The 8,383-nt window shown below is 43.8% G+C and overlaps 1 protein-coding gene across 2 annotated transcripts in view; it reads left to right on the top strand.

The window, feature by feature from the left end:
• The first annotated feature begins 388 nt into the window (after positions 1 to 388).
• The window catches only part of PTAFR (platelet activating factor receptor), a 55,431-nt gene continuing 47,436 nt past the window's right edge, over positions 389 to 8,383 (top strand). Inside the window, exons 1-2 of one of the 2 annotated variants that reach the window (XM_019650073.1) lie at positions 389 to 543; positions 4,706 to 4,762. The gene's annotated coding sequence lies outside the window, so the exon portion shown is untranslated. The remainder of the gene's footprint in view (positions 544 to 4,705; positions 4,763 to 8,383) is intronic. The other variant, XM_019650074.1, reaches the window with a different exon arrangement.

Here is an 8,383-nt window from a genome sequence, read left to right as displayed (position 1 = left end):
CTCCTGAGGAGAGGGCTGTATTCCCTTTCAGAATGGGGGCTCCTGAGGACAGGGCTGGGTCCCTTCTTAGGCCAGGGCCCATCTCCCCCATCAGATAAGGGGTCCAGTTTCTCCTTCCTCTGCCAGCGCAGGCCCAGCCCTTCCTCCTAGAGGAGCTACATATTGAATGGGACCAGCCCTGTGTTGTTGGCTGAGCTGATATGCAGAGAGAGACTCCCCAGCTGGATGTGAGTATTCTCTGTGACCTTGGGGTTGGGGGCCCGCCCAAGGAGCTGGCTTCCTGGCTCATGCCCTGCTGACCCAGCAGAGCCAGCAGGCCGGCCTTCCCGAATTCTTTGTCTTGGTGCTGATGAAATGGGTTTGGAGCATAGAGGAAAATGAATCACACACTTAGGCCTGGACCTGCCTTCTGCCTCCTCCCCATTGCCTGCCCAGCTTCCTGAGTTTCCTGAGAAGCCTTGCAGGAAACATGCTCTTGACAGCCCTCACCATCCCCTCAGCTTCTTTGTCACCTCCTAGACCACTGTCCCTGCTGTTTCTCAGGTAAGAGGCGGGTGGTCTGGGTGAGAGGGTTGAGGCTAGTCAAGCCCTTGGGGGGTGGGGGTGGGGAGTCTGAAGACCTGGGTTATGTCGGATTGCCCTGCCATCAGCACCTGCTCATGGACACAATCCCCCTGCGTATCTCACAGACAGCACACACCCTCTCACCCCTCAGAGACAGTTAGCACACAAAATCACCAACAGATACAGCATTCCCTCACATCACACAAAACACATCCTTATCATGTATAGACACAGTTCATGGCCCTTCACAAACGCACGACACACAACAGACCCTTGACATCCACTGAAACAACCCATGACCTTCACTACACACAATACACAAGCTGTCACAACTGTCACAACCCCCTCACATGATGCATATCATTACCCTATAGACACATACCATGCACCAGCACTGACAGACACAAGCCATGGAAGACCCTCCACTCACTTACTGCAAACAAATCTACACCACAAAGACACACCCCACCCCCCAAGGCAACCACCTGTACACATCACGGGAACTCCCCTCACCCCCAAACGGGTCCCCAAGATCCTTGGGTGCTACTCCTCAGCTGGGGCAGGAGTAGGGTCTGGGCCCCGTCAGCAGCACCATCTCCACTGTCACCCCCCTCCAGCCCTGTTTGTGCATGGTGGGGCAGCCAGGAGCAGAGCAGGGGAGTGTGGGGGGGTTTGGGGGGGGGAGTCCTGGACACATGACGGAGCATGACAGGAGGGTCTCTTTTTTTTTTTAAGATTTTTATTGGGGAATTGGAGGATGGGAACAGCACTGGGGAATTGGGGGAAGGGGACCAGACAAGTTGCTGTTGTTTTGTTCTTCAGTCTAGTTGTGGAGGACGTTGCTTCAATGGCCCAAATTGGCACCATCATTGCGCTCTTCCCAGGCGAGGCAGATCAGTCGCCGGCTTCTGGAGGGCCGCTCACAGCGGCTTGAGGGCCGCTCACGCTGGCTGCTGGCTACACACGGTAGCCCGTGGCAACCCACTGCCACAGGGGCTGCAGCCTACGCTGTCACCGGCGACTCATGGCAGCCCAGCTCCAGGTTGAGCTGTTGTTCAGCATCTTAGCTGTGGAGAGCAATGTCACTGGCCCTCATATGTGGGATCCGAACTGGGGCCCTCTGACGTCCCAAGCCAGTTCTTAACCATCACGCCACTTGGCCAGCCCCAGAGTCCACTTTTTTAACAATTATTTTTAATTCCTTTTATTTTTCAAAGAGGTAACAAATGTGCAAACTGAAAGTTCAATAGTTATAAAAAATACACAGTGAAAAGACACCCTCTTATCATTGTTCTTAAGCTACCCAATTTCACTTTCTGGAGGAAACCTAAGTTACCTCTGGGGAGAACTATTATAGGGTGTTCTAGGGTTCCAAAGGGAACAAGGGTTCCAAGAACAGTGCCTAGACTCTAGGGGCTTTCCCATGCCCTCCCCCTGCCCAGGCACACAGACAGCTGCCTCGATCTGCCTGGGTGGGGAGCAGGGCCAGAAGCTCTTGGGCTCCTTCCAACTAAAGTCCCAAGTCCTAAGTCCTCTCCTGCCTGAAGTTCTCAGGGAGCCCCCACCGTTGAGGTCACTGGACCTGGATATTCTCCCCCTTATTGCACCCTGAGGGCCCTGGCCACACCCCTGAGGCTTCCTTTCAGGATCCAGTACATGATGAGGTGACCCCTCTTACAAGCTGGGGGCCTATCCCCTGAGCAGTTTTCAGTTTGCTGTCGAATGTGCGCCCAGGCTGGAGAGAGAGATCAGATGGGACTCTGCCCTGGCCAGAGGAGGGAAAGGATGAGAGAAGAGGAGGAAGAGGAGAGAGAAGGTTGAGGACTAGCTGCCAGGTACTGTCCTTTACAGACCTAATCCCATTGTGAGACTGGCCACCCCCACCTGACAGATGAAGAATCTCAGGTTCCCGTGGCCCAGTTTTTAAGTGTATGAGTTGGGATTCAAACTCCCAAAGTTTAAGGGAGGATGGATGAGTAAATGAGAGGGAGAGAGAGAGAGAGAGAGAGAGAGAGAGAGAGAGAGAGAGAGAGAGAGAGAGAGCTAGAGTCAGAGAGAAACTGAGGTTATGACGGTGAGGGAGGAAGAGAGGATTCAGGGCTGGCCATCCCAGAAAGGGGTCTCAGAAGGAACTGACTGCTTGGGTGACTTTTGGACTCTCAGGGGTCTCTGGTTTTGTAGTAATCCCTCTCCTCCAGTGACTCTTTCTGTACTCTGTTTGCACTATTTGTCTATCCTTGTCTTAATTACTGTAGCTTTATAGTAGATCTTGGTCTATGAGCATGTTTCTTGACATCTCATTCTCCCAATTGTCTTGGCTAGACAAATTACCTGTGTACCCACTGCCAAGTTAAATAGGATATTACAGGTGTAATAGAAGCCTCCTGTGTACCTCCCCAATCCTGCCTCCTCCCTCTCTCCCCAGAGGTAGTCATATCCTGAATTTGTCATTATATATTGATGCATATGTATTGTATCCATGACAGTAATGTTTTAAAGTTCTAAGGAATAGTATCAAAATTTTTCCTTCTGCAACTTGTTTTCTTAGTTTAGCATTGTTTATTGTCCATGTTATTACATGCAGCTCTATTCATATGTACAGGATTACATTGTAGGAACATACAAATATATATTTCCTTGTACACAAGGAAATATTAATATTGCTAGTTTACCTAGGAAGGATGTGCATATTTTCAACTTTATTTTGAAATTAATTTCCAAATCGATGGTGCCATTTGTAGTCTCTTTTAAGCAGCGTTTTGAGAGCTTCCATTGTTTCACATCCTCCCCAATACTTGGAATTGGCAGACTTTAATATTTTCCAGCCTGGTGGTTGCTTGTTTTTATTTGAACCCCTGATTTCCTGAAACATTGATTATATTTTTATCTTTCTTAACCTTTAGTCTTTTTCTTCTGTGAATTGCATACTCCTTCTTTGACCCATTTTTCTATTGGGCTTGTCTTTGAGTTATTAATTTGTAGGAATTTACATCATATTATGCCTGGAAATTCTTTGATATATGTGTTGCAAGTATCTTCACCTGGTCTGTGAATTGCCTCTTCACTATTTTTGTTGTATCTTTTGAAATACAGTTTCAAACTTCATGTGGTCAGATTTATTCAACTTTTCTTTGTTATTTGTCTTTTCTATGTCTTTTTTTTTTAAAGATTTTATTGGGGAATTGGGGAAGGGGAACAGCCAAGTTGTTGTCCTTCAATCTTAGTTGTGGATGGCGCAGCTAGCTCAGCTCCCAAGTCCAGTAGCCATCCAGCCGCCCATTGGCAGCTCACGGCCACTCAGCTCAAGGTGCCGTGTTCAATCTTCGTTGTGGGTGGGCGTAGCCCACCATCCCATGTGGGAGTCCAACCGGAAACCTTGTTAAGAATGCACACTCTAACCACTGAACCATCTGGCCGATGGCAGCTCAGGGCAGCTCACCTCAAGGTGCCATGTTCAATCTTAGTTGCGGGTGGGTGTAGCCCAACATTCCATGAGGGAGTCGAACCAGCAACCTTGTTGTTAGGAGCATGTTAGAAGCATGTGCTGTCACCAGCTGAACCATCCTGCCACCTGTTGGCAGCTCAGCGGCAGCTCAGCTCAGGTGCAACTCACTGGCCTATGTGGGAATTGGACCGGCGACCCTGTTGCTCAGAGCTCGTGCTCTTAACCAACTGAGCCACTTGGCTGGCCCCTTGATTGACTCTTAGGGAGAGCACAGCCCACAGTGGCCCATGAACCGGCAACCTTGGTGTTATCAGCACCATGCTCTAAACAACTGAGCTAACTGGTTACACCTCAATGATTTTTACAATTTCCTCCATCAAGAGGAAATAGCACATCTTGACTTCTAAAGAAATTATTTGCCAGGATAGTTTTCTTGCTTTAGAAATTGTGCCTTCTTAAAAATGACATTTTCTGTTTATTGCTTTTATATAGGAACATCATTGATTATTATATATTGATTTTATATCCAGAAATCTTGCTGAAGTTTTTGTTGGTCCTAATAATTTGTCTATGGAATTGCTTTAAGTTTTTTATGTAAACAATCATAATGCCTGTGAAAATGACAGTTGTGCTTTTCTTTTCCAATCTTCATACTTTTTTTTCTTTTTTTTTTTGGTCTTGTATTCTTCACAACAGAATGAGGTACTTATGATTATTCCCAGTTTGCAAATTAAGAAACTAAGTCTCAAAGAGGTAAGTTGTCTTTTTTAAGTTTAATGTTGCCACAGAGTTGGTGGCAGTCAAAATTTGAATTTAAGTCTCTGATTCTAATACCCATGCCTCTTCCCTACGGTATTCTTCCTTCCACATTATCCTCCATCTATAGATGAGAAAAGGACTGCTCACAGAAGTAAAGTGTCCACACCACTCCTCTGAGTGAAGGAAAGATTGAAAGAGCAGAAGGAAGTTACCAAAGCCTTTGTAACAGTTATGCAGGACTGAAATGGGGTTTAGGGTATCTGGGTCCTAATTCCGGTTCTACCACCTACCAGCTATGTTACCTTGGATAAGTCATTTTCTCTCTCTAACCTTATTCATTTATTCAATAATAAACTTTATGGAGGAGCACCTGCAATGTGCCAGGCAACGTTCTAGATAATGGGATACAGTAATAAACAAACAAATCCCTGCTCTCAAGGAACTTACAATACAATTGGGGAGACAGATAATGAGCAAAGTAAAGAAGTAAAATATATGGTATGTTAGATGTAATAAATGCTTTGGAGAAAAATAAAGCAGTGTAGGGGCTGAGGGCATGTCCGGGATGGTTGCAGTTTTTTAGAGTTATCAAGAAAGTCCTCTGGGCGGCCGGTTAGCTCAGGTGGTTAGAGCGCAGGCTTGTAACACCAAGGTTGCCGGTTCGATTCCCACATGGGCCACCGAGGTACACCCTCCACAACTAAATTGAAACAACTGCTCGACATGGAGCTGATGGGTCCTGGAAAAACACACTGTTTCTCAATAAAATTTCTTAAAAAAACCCCAACAAAGTCTTCACTGAGAGGGTAGCATTTGAGTAAAGACCTGAGTAAAGCTTGAGGAGTGTTGAGGAAAACAGGAAGCCAGTAGGGCTACAGTAGGGGGAGCAAGAAGTAGGAGATGAGGTCAGGTTTTGTGGGCATTTTAAGGGACTTTGGCTTTTCCTTTAAGTGAGATGGAAGCCACTAGAGGGCTTTGAGTGGAAGAATGATGTGATTTGACTGATGTTTAATAGGCTCCACTGCACTGCTGTGTTGAGAACAGACTAAAAGGGGTTGCAAGGGTGAAAGCAGGGAGGTCAGTGAGGGGGGTGTGTGTCACATCCATGTGAAAGATGATGGTGGCTTGAACCAGGACCATAGCAGTGAAGATGGTGAAAAGTACCAAATTATCTATCTATCTATCTATCTATCTATCTATCTATCTATCTATCTATCTATCTATCTATCATCTATCTTCTATCTATCATTTGAAGTTGAAAGTAAATTATTTAGTTTAAAATTAAAAGTAAGTTTATCTGATGAAGGAAACTTTAAAATATCTTATAAACCCAAACATAAGGCAACTCCTTAAATAAGCAATTCTCTTTTTTTCCTGATGATAAGATCTCCAAAAAGTTTTTTAGGCCAACTTGAATATATAAACTCTTAGGAACAGAGATGACACAGTCTAGAGTTTCTCAACCTCAACACTATGAACATTTAGAACCAAATACATTTTTGTTGTGGAGACCGTTTTATGCATTGTAGGATGTTTAGTAGCATTGCTGGCTTCTAGCTACCAGATGCCAGCCGCCTCTGACACCCCTCCCCACCCTCGCCAGTTGTGACAACCAAAAATGTGTCCAGACATTGACAAATGTCCCTGGTGGGCAAAATAGCCCTTGTTGAGAACCACTGATAGAGTCAAATGCCTATTTATAATATTTCATTTATTTCTTTATATATATTTTATATATAATGTATTTTTACATTCTCAAATTTCATGAAACAAATTTATTCCAACTCTTTGTGTGCATTGTTCATGTCAGATCTTCATTGTTGTTGTTCCTTTCTGTCATTTAACAGAGTTTTCTGGGTTAAATTTTCACTTCCATCTGCACTGTATGAGATACAGCACCTAACATTATATATGCTGTTATATTATATAATAAGAGGCTGTCACAGGAAAATGACATCCCAAGACACAATTATCCATAACATCAGGACATTTTTTTCTTTTTCACTGTCATTCTGATCTCTAAAATCTAAACAAGTACTGCATTATTTTAAAAAACAAACAATAAATAACCCTTTTCTTATTATAAAAAATTGAAAGCACATACAAGAGTGCACTTAATGGTATAATGAATCCTCATGTGCTGTCAGCCAACTTCAATTATCACCCAGTTTTTTAACAGAGGTATGTCCCATGTTATTTTGAAGCAAATTCCAAATATATAATTATTTATTTATTTTTAAAAATTAGTTTCAGGTGTACAAAACAGTGCAATAGTTATACTTTTACCCCTCAAAGTGACAACCCTCCTTCCCCAATCTGCCGCCCCATTCCCCCCCATATCATACATATCTATTATAATTGCATTGACTCCACTCCCACACCATACTCCACATCCCATGACTATATATATATTCAATTATAGTTGACATACGATATTATACAGCATCAGCTTCAGGTATACAGTGCAGTGATCAAGCCTCTACCCCATCCATGAAGTGGTCACCCTAACAAGACATGTGACCATCTGACACCCTACAAAATATTTACTACATTATTAATTATATTTCCTGAACTGTCTTTCATAGCCGTGTGGCAATCAAATATATAATTCTATTTGTAAACATTTTGTGTGTATCTCTAAAAGATAAGAATTCTTTATAATTGAATAGCCAATAAATGTTTAAATTTCTAATTATTTCATAAGCATCTCTCTCTCTCTCTCTCTCTCTCTCTCTCCAGTTTGTTTGAATCAGGATCCAAAAAAGGCTCACATGCAGCAAATTCATTGCTAGGTCTCTTCCTTCTCATTTAATCTATAGGTTCTCCTTTCATCTCTTTCTCCCGTATCATTTGTTATTTTTTCTGCACATTGACTATGTGCTGAGTGTCCCTATGATCTGTTCCTCTTCTATATTTCCTGTAAACTGGTGAGCTTGCAGATTCTGTTCTATTTTTTTGGCAAGACTATTTCATATGTAATGTTGTGAACTGGGCATGCACAAACACAACTTTGTTAGAAAAGTTTTAGAGAGGACGAGTAGAATAAATCCCTATATACTTGTATAAGTTGCCTATAGCTGCTGTAGCAAATTACTACAAATATGGCAGCTTAAAACAATACACATTTATTTTCTGACAGTTCTGGAGGCCAGAAGTCTGAAATCAGCATCAGTGGACAAGGAGTCAGCAGGGCCATGCTCCTTCCCGAGACTCTAGGGCAGAATCTGTCCCCTGACTCTTCCAGACTTTGGCGGCTGCTGGCATTCCTGGCTTGTGGCTTTGTCATCTGCCCCTGTGGCCACATTGCCTTCTCCTCTTCTGTCTGTAATCAAATTTCCCTTGACTTTTCTCTTAGACAAATACTTGTGATTGATTGCATTGTCTCACTTGGGTAATCCAGGATAATCTCCCCATCTCAAGAGCATTAATTTCATTGCATCTGCAAAACCTTTGCCATTAAGGTAATATGTACAGGTTCCAGGGATCAGTACCTGATATCTTTCAGGGCCATTATTCAGCCACTACAATACCCATACCCTAGTTTGCATACTCCCTCTGTCCCTCTGTCCCTCTGTCCCTCTCTCCCTTTCTCCCTCCCTCCCTCCCTCCCTTCCT

The sequence above is a fragment of the Hipposideros armiger genome, unplaced genomic scaffold, assembly GCF_001890085.2.
Source record: "Hipposideros armiger isolate ML-2016 unplaced genomic scaffold, ASM189008v1 scaffold_138, whole genome shotgun sequence".
NCBI classification, from domain to species: Eukaryota; Metazoa; Chordata; class Mammalia; order Chiroptera; family Hipposideridae; genus Hipposideros; species Hipposideros armiger.
This window is presented reverse-complemented; position numbering and strand designations above follow the sequence as displayed.